Source organism: Primulina huaijiensis, chromosome 6, assembly GCF_012295235.1.
Source record: "Primulina huaijiensis isolate GDHJ02 chromosome 6, ASM1229523v2, whole genome shotgun sequence".
Lineage (NCBI taxonomy): Eukaryota > Viridiplantae > Streptophyta > Magnoliopsida > Lamiales > Gesneriaceae > Primulina > Primulina huaijiensis.
In genome coordinates, this window is record NC_133311.1 from 2,239,683 (window position 1) to 2,262,492 (window position 22,810).

The window sequence follows — 22,810 nt, forward strand, 5'->3', positions numbered from 1 at the left end:
GTCTGAGCTGTAGAGTCACGAGTTATTTACAGTTTTATATCGATTTATGTTTTCAGATGTAATACATGTGATTGATATTTGTTTCATGCTTTTATATCGATTATATGATTGCATGTTTTGTTGATTTATACTGGGATGTATTTCTCACCGGAATTATCCGGCTGTTGTCGTGTTTGTATGTGTGCATGGCAACAGGTGGGACAGGATCGGGGTCAGGAAGAAGATGAGAGAGATCGTGATTAGAGTGGAGACTTCGGACTTTGATGTATATAGGGTTTGGAACACTTGACATTTAGTTGTTACACCTTAGTTTGAGTTTGATGTTTGTTGTACAAGACTTGTACTATTATACTGATATGTATAATTAGATTGATTCCATTACGTTCCGCACTATCTAAAAAAAAAAAAATTATAGACCCATATTAATTACATTGATCCAATTATCCCAATGACGAATAAGAAGATGATTAGCGTTCGGGTCCCCACAACATTTGTGAGATAATATAATAATTATTTAATCCACAAGCGATGACTCCTAAAAAAAAATTATTATTTTTTTTAGAAAAATCTTGGGTAGTTTGTTTATCTAGAAAGAAGATGGAAATTTTGGTCAAATCGGGCTTCCTATTGGCTGGCAACATTTACTTGGTTCGTCATATTTTCTTTTTTAAATTTAACTTTTTAATTGATAGAATCTTTATAAATTATTCAATTCAAGAATTATGAATGAACTAATTAACGTTTATACGAACGATTCATTCCCCATAGAAGAAATTAAATAAAAATAAAAATAAAAAAATAAGAAGTTTGTTTATTAATTTTATTTTTCCAATGATTTTTTTTAATCATGTGGAAAAAAATATTCAAACTTATATAAATAAGATATAGATAATATTATAGTTTATGTTGGTTAGGCGGCATAGCCTTCAACTAATTTAATTATGTCTCACGAAGAAAAATTGCTGTACCTAAATTTCAAGAAAAGGATGTTAACAAATTTAATGGCTCAATTAATGTCGTACCTAACCTTGGTTAATTTTATTCAATAGGGTTAGAGTCCACGAAAAAGCTTATCCACGTATAATTTCGATTATAATTTTATTATTAAAAATAAAATAATCGATAAAAAAAAATAAAATGAATTTCAAATGCATATATTACTAGGTGAAGTTGTTAGAAACTCAAATAATCTTGATTTTGATAATATCAAAACTTGTTATTATGTTTCTGACATATTTATTTCAAGTGTGAAGTTGTTAATTCAATAATGAAGTTGAAACTCGAATTTACCCAAATTTAGGTGACCTGCTTTATTTTGATGATATCTCACAAACCAGTATTCCAAATGACTAGCGACCAAAACGGTTGGAAAGCCAACGCAATTATCTAGAAATCATATCTCAGGCCGGTCGAGTGAATTCGAATGTTATCGAGGTGAAATGGTGGTCTCAAAATCTGACCGGCCAAACATCCTCGAGCTGAACGATTCGATAGACTAACTCTGATATTTTGGCGATATCTCAGCTCAATTATTTTAATAGAACGATTCAGCATGTGTTGAAAATATAATACAATTATCTACAAATCATCTTTAAATATTGAAGTCTCAATCAAAACTTAAGAAGCTGATAATTCGCAATGAAGTTGTTATTTCTGCACAGGTTGCATAAAGACTTAAAGTGTGTACATAGTATGATATTTCAAGCATATCACTCTCATATGAACTCGAAATGGTCTTGATTCTTGAATTCTATGGAAAATATATTCATCGGACCATACCACTTTGCTCAGATATCAACGAATAAAGAGCAATGTTCACCGAACCAGACCACATTTCACTCAATCGTTTTGATCATCCACTCAACCGCTTCACTCCACCGTTTTGGTCATCCACTCAACCGTTTCGCTCAACCGATCGGTTCATTCAATCAGATGTTTTGCTCTTGGAACCGAAATGTACCAGCAACCTCTCAGAAAGTCAAATATGACAGTTCCAATGTCAAAAACAATACATGATATTTTTCAACGGTCATATACTTATGTTTAACATATATATCACTCTTGGAGACTATACATACAACATCTTGAAGATCAGATACAAACCTTTTAAATGTATAAATAACATGAGAAGCGTACATGAAGAAATTATCTAAAATGCGAGCAATTACAAAAAAAAGAGTCTAAATATATATATTATATATATATATAAACTTTGTGAGAGTTTTCTTTCTTTTGTGTGATAATATATTTGACAGTATATACATTATAATAGATTAATTTCCTCGCACAATCACTCACATATAGAGAAGAGATAACCTTCAAGGTTTACGTTAAAAATTGTTTTAGTAATTTTAGAATAAAAGACGTTAAACATCATGAAAATTGTAAGATTACGACCTACAATCGAAAATATGCTATTAGTTTCAATTAAGCGATGGATAATTCTTGAGTCGAAATGAGTTTGTATAAATGGTTGTATAAATCAAAATATGTATTTATTGAGTATGGATGTTTCGAAATCACTTTTTGAAATAAAACATGAGTAATAAATCTGTTATTAATGATAAATAATAAGATTTTAGTTATTGGAGATTAGGCTCATTTATGAATTAATGGGTTTGTTCATTAATCGACACAAAAAATTTCAAAAAATTCATATTTTTCTTCTCTTTCTTTTCCTCCGTTTTCATCCTTCATCATCCCTACCTAGAATATCATCGCTTACAGAAATTCAGGAAGGCCGCCGCCACCGGAATCATCGCTGTTCTATCAACTCGACTGGTACAGCCGAAGTCTCACTCTCATGTAAGGTTCAGCAGCTTTCGATCAAGGCATCAGAACTTAATTTTCTTATCCTTTGTCAGCTTGAATTACCCATTTCATTCCTGCACATTTAAGTATTTATAAGAGGTCAACAGTTCTGACCATGTGTGTCCAAGCAAGATAAGATCAACAACGATAAACAACAAGAATTACTGGGTGGACCACAGCATGTTAACACACAAAAGAAGCAAATTGAGTCCTTAAATCTTGAAAATATTATTAAGTGACAATGGAAGAGATCAATGCATTAGAATCCGTTTAACTTTGCAACAAACAAAGTTTATTACCATGACAGAACAAATCTTAGAAGGCATGATTCTGACAACTCATCAGAGTATTACAATAAATATATATGCACATTGTCAGGATTTCTAAAGATCAATCAACCGCCTAAATTGACTGATCCCAGCATCTTTATACAAAAATCTATTGCTGACAACAAAGGATCATAAAGTGATAAGCAAAGACAATCAAGCAACTAACGCCAACTTCTCATCTAAAAAGTGCAATAACATTGCCCTTTTTCATTTTAACATCAAAGGACCTTCATTGGTGACTAACTGGAGATTCCCTTGAAACAGTTCTCAAATATAGTTGGCAAAATGAAAACCCACATTTAATAACCATAAGTAACTTCAATAGAAAAAATCATTACGTCAGTGAGGTATGCTTTGTCATTGCATAGCAAACAATATATAAAGTGAGTTGTTCTAGATTACAAAGGATGAAGCACCAATATTGTTGGCAGATTATGAATCATGCCACAAAGAGTAAGTTTTTTAATTGGCTACAAAATTACAAAGATAATGCTTGTATTAATGCACAATTTTCCAGTTTCTATAATTCTCACTTGATCTTCTCTACTCCCAATTACTATGAAATCTCTTCTGCTCATTAAAACTCCATTTTAGGGAGTTAGCACTCCCCTGAATAATATTCCTAGTATCTACATGCGAAAATTTTCTCAAGGAGAAGGTAAGTCTAACGTTATTGTCCAGCTAGATTCCACTGTAAAGTCATTATGCTCTTCATCACCATCTCTTTGTAGCTCACAACAATGAAAACGAAAAACGAGCTGAATCCATAGGCAATCACCAATCAGACAGTGGAAGAATCTACTAGCAGACCGTTATATTTTAATCACAAAGTTCCCCATGTCTCCAAGAAGATTTAATTGGAAAAATGCAATAGTCCTTCCATCTTTCTCAACAACCAATAAAATAATACAATCACCTTATCTATAAGCAGTTACGCATCATAACTAACACTAGTAAAATCTGTGCTCTATTGGTTGTCGTCGTTTTGAAATTTTACTCTCAATTCACATTTATCAGCTCTCTAGACTCTAGTTACCGCTTTTGTCCTCTCAAGCATGATCCAAGAAGCAGGTTCAATCAAGAAGTAGAAATTGAACTAATACCATGCATTCGCATTTCAGAACTGAATAATCTGTCTCTCCCACATCATTTATTCATGAAAAAAACCAGGTAAATAACGGAATAGGAAAGGATGATATGCAGACGCAAACACGGATCTAATAAAATAAGACGAGTACCAATGTGGCAGAGGTGGCAGACGCCGTCGTACACGACGACTCGTGGCTGCAGCAGATTAGGCACCACCCCAACCACATATACAAATGCAGCATCTGATCCGTCTAGCAGCATCGGATCGTCCGGCGAGGAGAAAAGCGAATCCAGCAGCCGCGAGGAAAATCGGTGGCGAATCAATGGCGTGGAAGTTGCACTCCAGCTCTACCTTCCTACATAAACGCCGCCAATGCAGTCTGGACGCCTCACCTCCGAACCGTCGTCTCTTTCTCAATGTTGCCGACGATCACTCGAATCATAATCGATTGGATTGAATGTTTTTCGATTCTTTTTCCTCAAGCATTGGCTCCACGTCATATAGAGAGTTAAACGACGGTCAGGGTCACTTTTGCTGCTGCCTCAACAGAGGAAACGAATATCCTTATGCTTAAAACGGTATACATACATATATATGTGTGCGTGTGAGAGAAATTGGAACCTTTTTCATAAACTTTTTAAAATTAAGAGTAGCCTGAACAATCAATAAGTTCAAATATTTGTATGAAATTAAAAATATACGTTCCCACATAAAAACAATCAAAAGAAATGATGACAAAAAGAGTTAACTCAACCCGTTTATTTTTCCCTCTTCCTCACCATAATGAGTGCGAATATAACATAATTTGTAATTCAAATTTACCATAGTATAGATTTTTATATAATACTTAATTATATAGTTAAATATATATAATCGCAGCTGAAAAGATTATTCAGAGTCAAAATTAATAAATCATAAAGCTCGTTAAGATCAGTAACATGATGCATAACATCCCAACAATTCGAGCGCGATTTTAAGCATTTACCGATGATCACAAGCTGGTTCCGCTCATGTGTGGTACCCTCTATCTCGCCACTATAACTCAATTAGGCAAGAGCTGGTTTTTTAGTACCATTAATGTATGCAGCTGTTTCAACTTACTGAGAGGCAATGCTCGAGCCAATCAGCTCGGCCAGCTGCAATTTGCAATATAATACGTCTTTCAACTTCAAATATAACAAGGGAAGGCTTATCATGCTCTCTCATAAAAACCTCGCTCAAACCATACTCAAAATTAATATTATAAAAAAACAAAAACTTTTCAAGAATGGCAAAAAGTGGCCTAAACAGACTCCCAATATTATTAAATAAATTCACCACAACATCTCTCACTTGTGTCAAACATCTGAAGCATCTCCCAGCACAAGGAACTCCGTATATGACCTATGGAAAACCAAAATAGAGAAAGCACTGCAGTTTTAAACACCGAACCATGGTACGAAAAGGAACGGTACACAATACACAGAATAGAGATTAGTCTATTGTTATCTTGGATTACCTTTCTGTCAATACCGTCTCTGTGTTTTCCCAGTGGAACGCTTGCCAGAGAACAAGTGTTTTGGCTTGAGAGTAGGAATGACTCTATCCGCCTCTCCTCTCCGAGCATCCTTGTTCCTATTCTTGATAGACTTTTTAGCCAATTTAATAGCCTTCTTTTTCTGAGCTGTATCTTTGAAACCCTCTCCAGGCACAACTTCACCTGGTGGCCGTGACTTAGACCTAGATCTTGAAAGATCTTGAATTCAACCGCATCTTCTTGTTTGGTTGGTCATCATCCACATCCATAGATATGGCTCGATCATTGTCATCCCTATCAAGGGATCTCTCCCTTTTACGACCCCGAGACTTACTCCGGGCATGGTTAATTGCTTTGGTTGGATCAAGACCCAAAGACGATAATTGTCTCTCCATTCTTTTGGTTGTAAACTGTTAATCTTTATCAAACTTTCTGGGCACGGTTGGTCGGCTCTCAGCAGTGCTCTTTTTGATCCTATGCTGTTGGATAAGCAAACTTTTCTTTTTTCTGATCTCTGCAAGCGCTAATTGTTCTTCAGGGGACAACTCGGCTCCATCCATCTCAGAGTCATCATCAGCCTCTAGACTCTGTTGGATATCTTCTTGCTCCAACTCCTCAAGCTTCATTAATACATCGGGGTCAACAAAGTCGTATACATTGTGCCCATCAAGAATTTCTGGCATGACATCTTCTTTCCACTCATCATCCGCTAAAATATAATGCTTCCTCAAGCTTGCGGAGTATACACCAGCACCTCCATTCTCTTCCTCAAATTCTCTCTCCAGCTTCCTCTTTTGTTTCTCTGAAGTTGCCTCGGCTTGCTTTTCTCGGGCTTCCAAAAGAGCTTGAGGTATACAAGGTGGTCTATCCTTCTGGTCACGAGGCTTGCGCATGGCAACGTGGAAGCGGTTCAGGCAATCATTTAACTTTTTTGACTTCATTTTCATTTATACTCTCTGATCCAATAATCTCTCACAAGCTACATTCTTTACAGCAATTACTCCTTCCTCGGTCAAAGTGCTCATACTCATAAACACCTTCTTCATCTGTTGGCTCACCACCTTGACCTATTACAATTTTCACAGCCTCTGCTTTCATCTCCGTCGCCAACTTCTTATCATCGTCAGAGATCCCTTCAATTGGCTGTAAATCAGTTTTGTTACAGACAATGATCAATGGTTTGTTCATAAATAGTGACTTGATGCTGTAAAATAGAGCTGCTTGCTGTGCAATACTGTATCCACAAGAACCAGAAATATCCAGGAAGAACAACACAGCTGCTCTCAAGTGGGCAAGAGCCGTGATGCTGCACATTTCAATGATGTTACGATCCTCAAATGGCCGAACCAAAATACCTGGAGTGTCGATCACTTGGTATCTAAGATACATATAGTCTGTATGACCAACAAACAATGACTTTGTGGTGAAGGCATAAGGCTGGACATCAACATCGGCCCTCGTAATTTTGTTTATGAATGAACTCTTGCCAACATTCGGGTACCCACAGATCAAGATCATCCTAGTATTTGGATCAATTTACGGTAGCCTCGCCATGTGTTGGTCGTATCTGCTCAAGATAAGCCAAACTTGGCCCAATTCGTTTAATCACGGTACACATACGACCAAGAGCAGCAACCTTCAGTGACTTGAATCGATAAAGAGAATCTCCATACCTAAAAAATTTAACATAGTCCTTTGCAATCTTAGCAATCAAGTTCCTTGCAGTATTAATGTCCAAGAGCAAGCTTGTAATGGTCTTTGTTATAGAGAACATGGAGCAGATCACCATAAAAAGGATGTATATCATCAAGCCGAGGGAACTCATCGATAATGGTGGAAAGCTTCTCATGAAAATTCTGTTGCGTAAACTTCACTTTGCGCATGTAAAACCGGAGAAGGCGTGATATGGCATATCCTCTGTGAACTTGTGTAGATGTTCGTCGTTGGGTTCGAGACAGGATAATGTCAACAAATTCTTTCCCCGTGGGGACCACAGTAATCTTCTTGAAATTGTACTGAACCATCTTAGTTTCCTTCACAATATACAGGGAACAGAAATAAGAACAAAAATCAGTATACAAAGTATAAAGATAATCAGTCTACTGCATTTTTCATAAGCACAAAAAAATACAAGGTCATAACTAGCAAGCAAAAGATACCTCGACAGAAACTACGGATGCGATCTAGCACACATATTAAGCGCAATAAGATAAAATTTTACGAGTAATCATAACTATAGCCTGGATTTAATGACTGAATATCGAGGCAATGAAAACGAAACCCATGAATATCGTTAAAAATTAAACAGAAATGCTTGCAGTTTATGGATCCAAGTTCATTACATACAACTCGGCATCAAACAATATGTAACATAAAAACGTAAAGAAAATAGAAACAAGATCCAAGTTCAATACATACAACTCGGCATCAAACAATATGTAACATAAAAACGTAAAGAAAATAGAAACAATCGAAAGTTAAACCGACTACCAACTAAGCTGAATTCCTAGGAAATGAACAAATAGTTGCACAAATCTGATTCTCATTCTGGTCCACAACCCCAAATCAAATTTGATAAACAAAAAGTTGCAAACAGAAATTTAAACAACAAAACGAACCACGGAGATATTTGACAGCGCACGGTTATTCGGTAATAACAGGTGCACGCTAACTTAAACACAAATAAAACTAATATAGACTCCAGTAAAAAATAAACGTCACAAATCCTTACCGGAATTCAAAAGAATAGGGCTTGTAATCGGCGGCAGAGCGAGAAGAACCAACGAAATCTTTGACGCCGGCAGCGGCTGTGCAGGGTTTTCGTGGAGCTCAGCTGCGGCAGAATTACTTATAGAGGTTTTAAACCTATACTTGTCTAAGCGTTTGGGCTTTGGGCTTTGGGCTTTGCGCTCTGATTGAGTCATTTTTTATTGGCCAACCCAGTCTAGAAGTCTAGAATGTACCTTACTAACTTGCACAAATTTTTTATAAAATTAATCCATGTTGGAATTGATGTTTGTGTAGCCCATATAGGCCCAAACAGGAGTTAAACAAATCCAATTGAGTCTGAGTCGAATATTAATAAAATACTAAATTCAAATTCGGATTGAGTTAAGTATATTAAAGTTCGATTCGAAACTCGAAAATTTTAAATTTTTTAGCTCGAGTTCGATTCGAAATAAGTTGGTCTTCGGTTCGAAATATTTGAACATATTCGTGAGCTATTTAAACCAAGGTTCTAAATAGCGTGAAGTGGCCCGAAGCGCGGATGTCGAGCTCCAAGCTTTTCAAGTTTAAGCGAGATTAGCACAGGCTTAAGCGTGAAAAAACGTTTTTTTTTAGTGTAATTGTAATTATCTCAAACCAATAAATAGATAAAATAATACATAAATATGATAAATTTAAGTTTGATGCATTAATTCTCATATTTATAAAAGCATAAAAATCTTAAAATTATAATCTTTATTTGTTTTTACAACTAGACCACATTAAAAATGTTAAATATTTGTCAAATCATTATCAGACACGCTTAATCATAATTAAAAAATAAACATCTAAATTATAAACCTAATTTATTATTTTAAAATAAAAAGACATACCTTCAAAATAAAAAAAATAAAAATAAATAGATGTGATTAATTGTGCTTAAGTACGCTTAATTAAACGCTTTAATTACGCTTAGTTTGATCGCTTTTTCCCGCTTTCTCTGAAGCGGGGCGTTTTTGCCGAGCTTCAAGCTTAAGCGCGCTTAAGCGGACTTTTTAGAACACTGATTTAAATTATTGCTCGGATATTAAGTCTCGAGGATGAAGATTTGAAAGCTCGAAATGTATATATATTTAATATATAATAATGATATATTAAGACTCGCGAACTATCGAACAATATAATTTTGGCTCGAGTTCGACTCAAAAAAATTGAACATGTTCGAGTTCGGCTAGAGTTCGATAATTCGAATACAAATTAAATAGTTATCGAGCCAGCTCGAAAAACTCGCGAACTGACTCAATTTGTTTACAGCTAGTATTCTCAATTGGGAAATCATAAATACAATTGTAATAATAAGAAAAGAGCAAAAACTTGTGTGAGACGGTCTTACGGGTCGTGTTTTGTGAGACAGATCTCTTATTTGGGTCATCCATGAAAAATTAATACTTTTTATGCTACTAGTAGAATTTCTAGCTTTTACTTCGCCACTCGTTACTTCGGCTATTATTAATTATGAAGTAGTATATATCAATCAACTTCGATAATAACACCAGCGAAGTAAAACATTATTTTTTACTTCACAATTTAAAAAACACGGGCTTCACTTCTAATTTGTTATAATCTTTTACTTCGACACAGTAGTTTTGATGAAGTGAAAAGTAAAAAAAAATTTATATTTATATTTAGTGAAGTAAAAAAATGAAACATAATTTTAATTAATTTTTCTTAAATGATGAAGTAATAAAATACAAATTAACTCACCATATTAAAATTATGTCGAAGTTAAAGAAAGAATTACTTCACCATAACTCAATAATTGTGAAGTCGTTTTCTATTAAACACTTCACTACAACACAAAAAAATGAAGTCTTTTAAATTTACCACTTCGTCATTAAATGTAAATTGTGAAGTAACAAAACTTACAAACAAAAAAAAGATGTAAACCGTCGCTAATTAAATCTGCGACGGTTATATATACCGTCGCTAATTAGCTACGGTTTTTGTATTAACCGTCGCTATTAACGATAGTTTAAACAGTCTGTCGCTAAATAAATCGGCCACGGTTTTTTAATCTGTCGCTAATTAGCAACGGTTTTGTTTAAACCGTCGCGACTAGCGACGGTTTAAACAGTTTGTCGCTAAATAAATCGGCGACAGTTATAAAATCCGTCGCTAATTAGTGACATATTTATTAATATATAAATTTTCGTCGTCAATTGCTTCACACCACTTCATATCTACTTCCATTTTTCTCTCGGATTGTTTAATTTAGATTTATATTATATTTTTTTGCTTTAATTTTTAATTTATGATCATGAAGTTAATTTTGTTAACTTATTTTATCTCAAAGTTAAATTGTTTTATAAATTATTTACAAATTTAAAATATAATATTTCGATGTGTCGAGGATATTATTTAAAAATCTATAGGAATAATTATAAAATTTAAAAAATAATTTTTTTTTAAAAAATAATATAATTAGCGACGGTTTTATAAGTTACTGTCGTTAATTAGCGACAGTTTTGTAAATACTGTCGCTAATTAACGACGGTTTGGGAATAAAGGGTCGCTAATTAGCGACGACATTTGATATACCGTCGCTAATTAGCGATCGTTTTTAAATATACCGTCGCTACTTAGCGATTGTTTTTCATATAACTGTCGCTAATTAGCGACGGATATTATCCAACCGTCGCTAATTAGCGACGTTCTGTCTTTCCTTAACCGTCGCTAATTTAGTTCTATAACACCAAAGTAATTCACATCAAGTACTTCACAAAAATACAGAACCTATGAAGTTATACAACACATTTACTTCGTCATTCTATATAAACTATGCAGTTATATATAAACTATTACTTATGCACTTTACGAAATCGATGATGTAGAAGACATTGTTTTACTTCGTCGTCGATCTAATTCCAGCCAAAGACTTCGCTAATTTCTTGAATACGACTTCGGTGATAATGCGAAGTAAAATTGTACCCTATTACTTAACGTGCGTCTACTTCGGCAATTATCTACCTATTACTTCATTTAATATGCGAAGTAAATAAAGGAAATTCTACTCTAGAGTATTATATTTTATTGTGAATATCGGTAGAGTTAATCCGTCTCACAGATAAAGATTCGTAAGCGCGTCTCACAAGAGACCTATTCTAAGAAAAGAGACACACATGTGGCTATTTATTTGCTTCAAAGTTCAAACACTGTGGTTTTGGGGGAAATGGGATAAAGTTTTTACTAAATTCAATAACATATGAGAATAATTATAATTTATAGATTGCGCATAATAGAAGGATCAAATATTATTTTATCAAAAAGGAAAGTCAAATCTTTTGTGACATTTAATTAAGTTTGTCTTATTTGTCTAATAAAGTCTTTGTTTTTTGGGGAAAAAAATGTATCCAATCACCGTAACTTTATGATAAATAAATGTCATCATTCCACGTAATTTAATATTTTATATGATAGTCATTATCCATGTTTTAGCAATCATTGTAGACTTATTACCATTAAACACCACCTCCAAGTTTGATTGCTTTGATGTTTGAACATGTTCTTCTAATTCAAACATTCACAATAATAATAATAATAATAAATTTTTTAATTATTTTATTTTTAAAATTATGGATGGATTAACAATTTAGTTATATCGAGTAAAAATTTGAAACCACATTGTGACGCTCTAAAACTTGTTTTGAGAATGACATATTAAGTATTTATCGACTAGAATAAAAAGACTAAGAAACTGAATGTTCTTGCAGAAAATGTCAAAGCTCAGATAAGTGCTCCCCCTCAACCCCGGCTCACTATTTATCGCCAGCCAGCATCACTTCGGTTTTCTTTACTTACATCAATAAAATCTAGTAAGCTTAGAGGCCCACCAATTAGTTTAGGAGATAATAATAATAAAACATAATTAAAACGACATGCATTAAACATATACCTCAAACTTCAAACATTTTTTTTATAAAATATGACTCGTAACTTTTACCGTCAAGGTCATAAATATTATGGCTTAACCTCCCAGAATGAATCCTCATATTTTCTGGCTTAACTCCTCATAATGGATATGATTTATGGTTTAACTCTCCAGAATGAATATTAATTTTGATGGGGCACACCGGCCTAAGGCCGACATCCACATGCCCGTAAAATCAAACAATAACTTTCCACATATCATTAAAATCTCTTAAAAAATTTCTTTTTGATTTACATACGCATGCTTCCCATAGCACAATACACCAAATCTATCACTACTCATGTACCAATCATTCATGACAATTACAGATCACCGAATTCATGGATAGCAGTAAAAAATTATATATCAAATTAAATTGTCAGATTAACAGACATATAACTTTTATATAATTAAATCATAAACCAACAAATACTTGAACAAAACAAGAATAGAAATTTAAACCCCAAAAAGCCTCACTGTGATAAAATTAAAATAATATAAATATCAATTGAATCAGAAATAAAACTTAGCCTAGTGTTCTTCAAAAGAGATGAAAAATTCATACATCTCCTTGTATTTCACGTTGAAGAGAGAAGAGGAAAAAAGAGTGAAATTCTATCTTTTTTGATTGTGTGCGCCCTCCTGTTTCTTCACGTGTGTATGCTTGTTGGGTCAAGGAGAGAAGCCCACGAATTAAAGAAAACCTAGTATACAAACTACCAAAAGGGAGTATAGAGTTTTTATGGAATAAAAATCTATACTATATTTATTTATCAAATAATAAAATAACAAAATTTCTCTCCATATATTTTTCACAAGTCAAACACCATAATTAGGAGTCTAAAATTTGATATTATCTTTACAATTTTCGAACTTCAGATTCGGTTGTGCAGACAGCTAAAGAATAGTCACAAGGTGTGATCACGCCTTGTGGAAAGTCCACTTCTGAATTTTTTATGCTTCAAGTCCTCCACAAAGTTCATATTGACAACTTTAATTGTGATATAAAATCACATTTTTAGCCCATATTTATCTCAAGAACAGAAAAATTCTTCCTACTACAAAATAATATATAAGTGTATCAATTAAGCACATCAGAAGTGACAACAATGAGAAATCTGAAAAAAAAAATAAAACAAACTATAATGAGCCTATCAATACACACAAAAAATATATCATTTAAAACATTGTCCCACTCACACACCAATCATTTCCACTCAAATCCATCTATTTTATGTAAAAATTGGGGCTCAATTCACACACCCTTCAATAAACTGACACACCCTTAAAATTGGGGCTCTATTTTATTTAAAAATGGTGATCCCAGAAAAGGGAAAGAAGAACAAAAAGAAGAACATCTAAGGCAAGAAGAGAGCGGACAAATATTAGATGAAGCTAGGAAAAGAAAAGCCGAAGAGGAAAAGAGAAAGAGAGATCAACATAAGAGAGGTGGTGGAATTTCATAGTTTATGAGGTAGTATAGTTGTTTATATTTTATACAGGTAGGTGTATTAGGATGTACTGCTTTCACCCTTACATTATAGCAATGAAATTCATTATCTCAATAAAAATTCATTTTTCTGTTAAACTCATGCTTACGAGGATTAGGTTTTGTCATCACCAAAAAGGAGAAATTGTTAGATCCTTACAAACAATAACTTATTATATTAGATCAAGTTACCTTTGCAATGTATTACAGGTACACGACCTCCCACCTTCAAAAGAAGTCATTCAAAGGGTCTGTTAGGTTTTGTTATCATAAAAAAGGATAAATTGTTATATCCTTTAGTTTCGGTGATAATAAACAATAACTTATTATATTAGATCAAGTTGCCTTTTCAATGTATTACAGGTACACGACCTCCCGCCTTCAGAAGAAGTCATTCAAACGGTCTCAAGATGAAAAGCTATCAAACTGTTTTATCATCATCAACGTGTTGATCTACCCATCCACTTAAGCACAAGTTACATGTCTTGCAACTCACCTACTTTATCAGAAAAATTGGTAGACTGATCATGCACGAGAAAAAAAATATCAGAAGTTCAGATTGTTTTCCTTAAAAGTCTAAGCGCAGAGCTAGTTACTTTTTTTGTTAGTGAACTTTTCCACTATTTCTAATGCTGAACAAGCGGCGGTTGAAGAACCTTCTTTGTTCTTAAACCACTACTGATCATTCAATTGTTGATCTTGCTTCAACCGTTGGGAAAACCCAACCGGAGGTGCTCTCCTCTTCCCTTGATTTTACTAACCCTTGAAACAGACCCTTCTATAAATGCTGAGATGGATGCACCACTATCAAAGATACCTCTGAGTTCAGTGGATGAAATGGTGAAGTATATGATGGACTTTGATCTATTTTCTTATCGGTTCACTCTCATGGACACTGATCAAGACATCGGTCCCAAGAGTACATCTCTTAAGATTATGATTCAAGAATAAGCTCCGAAGTCCCCACCTTCTCAGAAGATCGTTGATCAAGCTGAATCTTCTATTCTTTCTCTTCCATCAGTCGAGTCTGACATGGAAAAAAATGCACCTCCCATTATTCCTAATCGCGAAGACACCTCTGGAGCCGATAAAATGGAGAATGTTGAGATGGGTACTAATAATGAAAACCCGCCAGAATCTAGTGACAGTGAGGCCGACCCTTCGCCAACAACTGATCAGATTACAGCTGATGTACACTTTGTAGAGGTCAATTTCCATGTTGAAAATTTCCAAAGTCTAATGGTCGACTTTGATGCTCGTTTGATGGCCTACGATGTTGGTATCTCCAATCTCCGCCAAGCTGTTATTATAAATGCGTCTGAACTCAAATCAGACATCAAAATTTGCATGGATGAGTTTAAGAGTTCAAAGAAGCACACCAACGTGTCATAGTCACCTTGTCTGGATAGTTAATCCAAACCGAACAAAGACTTGAGGCTCATACCGATGGTCTTCAGGCTATAATTGGCTCTCAAATACAAGAAATATTGGATCATTTTTAAAATGGTGATTCCAAAAAAGGCAAAGAAGAAATACGAGAAGAACATCTAAGGCAAGAAGAGGCTGGACAAATATTAGATGAAGCTAAGAAAAGAACAGCTGAGAGGAAAAGAGAAAGAGAGATCAACATAAGAGAGGTGGTGGCAAGAAGTGGTGGAATTTCCTGGTTTATGAGGTAGTATATGTGTTAATATTTTTGTACAGGTAGGTGTATTAGGAAGTATTTCTTTCACTCTTACATTATAGCAATGAAATTCATTATCTCAATGAAAATTCATTTTTCTGATAACTCAAGCTTCTGGGGCTTAGGTTTTGTCATTACCAAAAGGGAGAAATTGTTAGATCCTTTAGTTTCGGTGATAACAAACAATTACTTATTATATTAGATCAAGTTGCTTTTGCAATGTATTACGAGTGCTCGACCGCCCACTAAAGCTTCAGAAGAAGTCATTCAAATGGTCTCAAGATGAAAAACTATCCAAATGTTTTATCATCAGCAGCGTGTTGATCTACCCATCCACTTAAGCATACAAGTCTGTGGTTTAAGGGCTACTAAACTATTTATCTTATCGAAGTACATCTATAAACGGTTGAGTAAAGTTATCTTGAGATACAAGTCACATGTCTTACAAATCACCTACTTTATCAGAACAATTGGTAGACATATCATGCACGACAAAAAAGATATCAGAAGTTCATATTGTTTTCCTTAAAAGAATATTAATTTTTTTGTCAGTTACTGTTTCCTCTTAGATTTGGTAAATGTCAAATTTCTCATTAATTAAATTGTACAATAAATCAAGAAAATACGACGACTACAATAATATTGCATTACTGCTCATTTCCTAGGCCACAATTGAACGTTGAAAGCGAAGATGTAAGAAGTACTATAAATAGAGAATGCCAAGAAGAGTTTCAAATATGACAACTACAAGACTTTATACACTTGAATCATTTTCTGAAAAGATTTATGAGTACTCTTAATCTTCACAAAATCTATACTGCTCAACAACTCTCACATCAAAGAACATTAATCATATCTTCAAGGATCATCAATGATTATCTCAAACCACTCGACCGTTTATATTCAAAACATTTGAAGAGTTGTTCGACATTTTGAATTTTGAAGAGTTGTTCGACAGTTTGAATATGAAGATTCATTACTTTACTTTACTGGTGTGTTGTTAGACTATGATTTTCAACCGTTTGAGGTTAATGAGGAGTTTCACTTAAGTAGTGGATAAGTCCTATAGTGGATAAGTCCTATAGTTGAAGTGAGTTGTTACAAAGCATGTAAAACCAAAGTTTTCTAGTGAAATTCTTCCTAAATGAAAGAAGGGGTGAAATAGGAATTTAAGTATAATGGCCTCTGGATTCGTGTTTGAAAATTTGCAGAAAATTTTAAAATTTTTCTTTTTAAATAATTACAATGTCTCATTCATAAGATAAACTGATAAATAAAGTTTAATATTCAAAATAGCAATGGAAGTAAATAATGTTTCAAAACGACAGCTTAAAATAATTCATTGTAATAAAAATGAGTTTTCGCAAAAATAATAAATAAACTGATAAATGAGGTCCTCGGGTCCCACTACTGCCGACTCGAGCTGGCTCACTGGTCCCCGCTCTCGATCTCGACATCATCAGTACCTACAACACTCAAGTCTAGTGAGTCTAAAGACTCAACATGCATATATCGTAAATAACAAGTAAATAGATAATAATAAAATTGCATGCGAAGTGAAAATATCATGTCACGAGGAACCATAGTACGTACATGCATAACTGAACTGTAAATATCTTATCATGGATAATTATAAATACGTGCATAACTGAACTGGAAATCATAAATGAACTGTTTGCTCAATAGAGCTCTGTAATAAAATAGCCTGTCATAATTTTGCTGAGATTATGTTCTACGCAAGTGGCCCCATGAACCGCACTGAACTGAACTGACCGGTAAGTGACCACCGGGTGAAGTAATAATCGTCTGATCAGACTAATGCCACAGTGTACTGGGTGGTACAAAACTGAACTGATCGGTAACTGGCGACCGGGTGAAGTAATAATCCTATGATAGTAAAGTGACCACAAACAATATCGCATAAATCTCAAAATGAATATTTTGCACGTAATATAATCAAATAACGTAATTAAATATCCTGTATTAATTTAACGAATGGGTTGGATCGCTCCCAGGCTCGCTGCGACTTAAATCTAACATAAAAAAAATATGCAAATGATTTAACTTGACCAAACTTTGTAATTGAATCCAAAAACGAGACAATTACACCCAATGACTTAGTATTTAATCATGACTCCGTGCCAACCCAAACCAACACCGAACCATCATTTAGTCATGATTAAAATACACCTAAAATGATGAAATAATGTTCCTAAATTCACAGTACTCGAAATTTTGTGGAATGGAGGCCAAAACATGAAACGCTCTTTCGAGAGTCACTTTGGCACATTACACCATAAATTCTCGTACGACCTCTAAACTTAACCGAATCACAAACGGCCAAAAACATGACCTTCCTAACATGATGAGGTACTGTCCAGTCCAAGGCCATAGGCTAAAAGCCAAACAAAAACTCAAATGAGCCTCTGAACCGAAGTACCAACTTGCTGTCAAAAAATACAGCAGCAGCGCTTTCGTTTCCTTGCGTTGTTTTCGAGGCTAATGGCCATTGGGGCTTGAACCACCGACCAGAGCCTCTTCCCAAAATCCTAAGGGTTGGCTTGAACCATGGCTAAGGGCCCTAGGCCAGCCATGATTCAAGCAACAACCGAAACAAGCCAACTGATTCCATCCGAGAGCACACCTGCGCGTGAGGGGAGGGTTGCTTCGTTTGCTGTCCCGTGTCATTCCAGTGGCCATCTGATTGACCATGGCATGATCTAGACATCAAGGGGTATGGTATGAACCGTGGCTAAGGGCTAAGAAGCCAACCAAGATCCACACCAACACCATAAACTCGAAAAAACACATGCAGAAAATGACGGGGTCTAAGGGGCTGTTCTTGTTTTTATTTGAAAACCGATTCCATCATGGACCAAGCCTCGAAAGGCCGATTTGGTCACGTCTTAGACATAACAAGGAGATGTTCTAACCATGGCTATAGCCCCTAGGGCAGCCAAGATCAGAAACATCCTCCTTTGACAGCACACAAGAAAATCGCACACATGAGACACTAGAGAAGAGTTGCTGTCATTTATGAGTTTTCAGTGGGTATGGGGTTTGAACGAATAGACCAATATGATCCTAACATGTCCTAGTAAATGTCTAAATGCAGCCTTGGGAGCCTGGACACGAGCCAACCACCTGTACTCACAAAAACAACCGAACCGTGAGGTAGCAATGAAGAGGGTCGAAAATCTGTGCATGTTCATTCAAAATTTCTGTCTTGTATTTCGGTTTTTGCTTCATAAAATCATGAGTATGATGTTTCAAAATATTAAGATGGCTTGATTGAAGAGTGAAGGAAGAATATAGACATGCCTGGATTTTGTTTTGAAGAAAACAAAAGAAAAACAACGACGCGACGCGGAGGAGACGAAGTGCTCTTCACTTCCTTGTTTTCTACTCGATTTTTCTCTAGTTTATCTCGACTTTTTCTCACGATTTTTACACTGATAATTTCTCTGAATTTCGGTGAAAGGAAGGGGGAGAAATGAGGCTAGGAGATGAAGGAAAGGTTGCAAGATAAAGGGAGAAAATAATCTCTTCTATCTTTGAATTTGAGAGATAAGGAAAGGAGAATGGTATCAAAGATTTGAGGTTGATATTCTAGGGTGCATGGCCGATTTTATCATTCAAAAGCAAGGGAGAAATTGCTTAATTATTTAATTATTGAGGATTAAAAGTTGAGGGATTATCTACCAAAAATTTGGATAAGGAAAGGAAATCAAAGTTGTGAGTTGTCAAATTTTATTTAAATCTTAAATGGTGGTTTTCGAAATTTTCAATTAAAAATTGAGGGTGGGGAATTGCTTAATTAATAATTATTGATGATTTAAAGTTGAAGGAATTATCCATGCCATAAAAGAATTAAGGAAAGATATTAAAATTAGAGAGTAGATAAATATTTTCAAATCTCCTAATGGAGATGGCCGAAAATTGCTAATAAAAGTGGAGGGGAAATATTTCTTAAATCTTGTATTCAATTCTTTAGAGTTTTATCTACTCATTAAATATTTTAGTGAATTAAGAAATTAATTATTGAACTTTATTTACTACTTAATCTCAAATTATTTAAATACTTTCTTAAACATTCTTTTACATTAATTTAACGTATTATTTATCTTAAATAAATTCTAGGAAGGTTTTCTCAATATTAAAATTTACTTCAATACTCCAACTCCGGTTCGGCCTCACTTAATTAACTGAAAAGATAGCAACTAAACAACTGCATAAAAATAATTAAATTTAAAGAAAAAAATTTAATACTCATGCAATAAAAGTCATTTTAATTTAAATACTAGGAATTATGCATGGCTTATACGTAGTCTAATTTACGGGTTCTACAACCCTTCCCCCCTTAAAAGAAATTTCGTCCTCGAAATTAAAACTCACCGAATAACTCGGGATAACGACTCCTCATCTCTGGCTCAGACTCCCACGTAGCTTCCTCTTCTGAATGGTTAAGCCACTTTACTTTAACTCGCTTAACCAGCTTGTTCCGAAGCTTCTTCTCTTGTCTGTCTAAGATCTGTACTGGTCTCTCTTCATAAGACAGGTTCGGAGTGAGCTGCAACGGTTCAAAATTCAAGACATGCGAAGGATTTGCCAAATACTTCCTCAGCATAGAGACGTGGAACACATTGTGTACTCCGGCCAGATTCGGCGAAAGAGCAACACGATAAGCTAACGTCCCAACCCTGTCGAGGATCTCAAATGGTCCAATGAATCTCGGACTGAGCTTCCCTTTCTTCTCAAATCGCATGACACCTTTCATAGGTGCTACCTTTACAAAAACATGGTCGCCGACTGCGAACTCCAGGTCTCTCCTCCTCTGATCCGCACAACTCTTCTGTCGACTCTGAGCAGTCCTCATCCTATCACGGATCTTGACTACTACATCGACAGTCTGCTGAATAATCTCCGGACCCAACTCTGCTCTCTCCCCTACTTCATCCCAGTGAATAGGCGATCTGCACTTGCGACCATACAGTGCTTCATCCGGAGCCATACCTATAGACGACTGAAAACTGTTGTTATAGGTGAACTCCACTACTGGCAAGTTCGACTCCCAACTCCCTGAGAAATCAATAACACAAGCACGGAGGAGGTCCTCCAAAATCTGAATAACTCGCTCTGACTGCCCATCTGTCTGAGGGTGGAAAGCTGTGCTAAACAACAACTTCGTACCCATAGTCGAATGCAAACTCTTCCAAAATGAGGAAGTGAATCTGGGGTCTCTGTCAGACACGATAGAAAAAGGAATACGATGAAGTCGGACTATCTCCCAGATATACAACTCTGCATACTGAATCATGGTGAAAGTCTTCTTGATAGGCAAGAAGTGCGCTGATTTGGTGAGGCGATCTACAATCACCCAGATGGCGTTTGATCCTCTGACTGACTTCGGCAAACCGGTCACGAAGTCCATCGTAACATTCTCCCACTTCCACTTGGGAATAGGAAGAGGCTTGAGCAACCCTGCTGGTCTCTGATGCTCCGCCTTTACTAACTGACAAGTCAGACACTCGGATACAAAACGTCTGATGTCCTTCTTCATTCCTGGCCACCAATACAATAACTGCAGATCTTTGTACATCTTCATACTCCCAGGGTGAATAGAGTACGGTGACATATAGGCCTCTGATATAAATTCCGCTCGAATGGAATCACTGCTAGGAACCCATATCCTGTCTCGGTATCTCACAATACCATCACTAACTGAATACAAGACACTGCCCTTGGCCTCCTCTCTCTGCTTCCACTTTGCCAACTGCTCATCTGTTGACTGAGCACTGCGAATACGGTCTAGGAGAGAAGACTGAATAGTCAAAGTAGATAGACGGGGAACTCTACCTCGAGTATAAGTCTCTAGATCAAACCTCTGCATCTCAGACTGAAGAGGTCTCTGAATCGTCAAATGAGCCATCACTGCGACTTTCCTGCTCAGTGCATCCGCAACTACATTAGTTTTACCTGGGTGGTAGCCAATGTCACAATCATAGTCTTTCACAAGCTCCAACCATCGCTTCTGACGCATATTTAGCTCTTTCTGCGTAAAAAAGTACTTGAGGCTCTTATGGTTGGTAAAGATCTTGCACTTCTCTCCGTATAAATAATGCCTCCAAATCTCCAAGGCAATTACGACGGCTGCCAACTCTAGATCATGGGTAGGGTAGTTCTTCTCATGGGGGTCTTCACCTGACGAGAAGCATATGCTATCACCTTTCCATGCTGCATCAATACTGCACCTAAACCGAGCTTCGAAGCATCGGTATACAAGACAAACTCACCGGGCCTTGACGACATGGCCAAAACTGGTACTGAGATAAGAGCTTGCTTTAAGGTATCGAAGCTCTTCTGACACTCATCGCTCCACACAAATTTCACATTCTTCTTTGTCAATGATGTGAGTGGAACTGCGATAGAGGAGAATCCTTGAATGAACTTCCGATAATATCTTGCGAGGCCAAGAAAACTGCGGATCTCAGATGCATTCTGCGGCAAAACCCAGTCTCTGACTGCTGCAACTTTCGCTGGGTCTACCTCAATACCACTGCTAGAAACAATTTGGCCTAAGAACGCCACCTTCTCCAACCAGAATTCGCATTTACTGAACTTTGCGAAGAACTTATGCTTCTGCAAGGTCTGCAACACTGCGGTCAGATGTCTGCTGTGATCCTCTTGATTCTTCGAGCAGATGAGAATGTCGTCTATGAATACTATCACAAATTGATCAAGATACGGCTGAAATACGCGATTCATGAGATCCGTGAAGATCGCTGGCGCATTCGTCAAACCGAACGGCATCACAAGGAACTCGTAGTGGCCATAACGAGTCCTGAAAGCAGTCTTGGAAACATCAGCGTCTTTCACCCTCAACTGGTGATAACCGGAATGCAGATCAATCTTGGAGAATACCGAAGCTCCCTGCAACTTGTCAAATAGATCTTCGATCCTCGGGAGTGGGTATTTGTTCTTCACTGCAACCCTGTTCAACTCCCGGTAATCAATACAAAGTCTCATGGATCCATCCTTCTTCTTCACAAACAAGACTGGCGCGCCCCATGGTGAGAAACTCGGGCGAATGAACTCCTTGTCGAGAAGTTCCTGAATCTGCTTCTTCAGCACTGCCATCTCTGTCGGTGCTAGTCGGTACGGTGCTTTTGAGATCGGAACCGTACCTGGCATAAGCTTGATAGAAAACTCCACCTCTCT

The 22,810-nt window shown here is 36.0% G+C and overlaps 1 pseudogene; it reads right to left on the reverse strand.

Annotated features, from left to right (window-relative positions):
* Positions 1-5,134: 5,134 nt before the first annotated feature.
* Positions 5,135-8,620, reverse strand: LOC140978980 (nucleolar GTP-binding protein 1-like; annotated as a pseudogene).
* Positions 8,621-22,810: the final 14,190 nt, after the last annotated feature.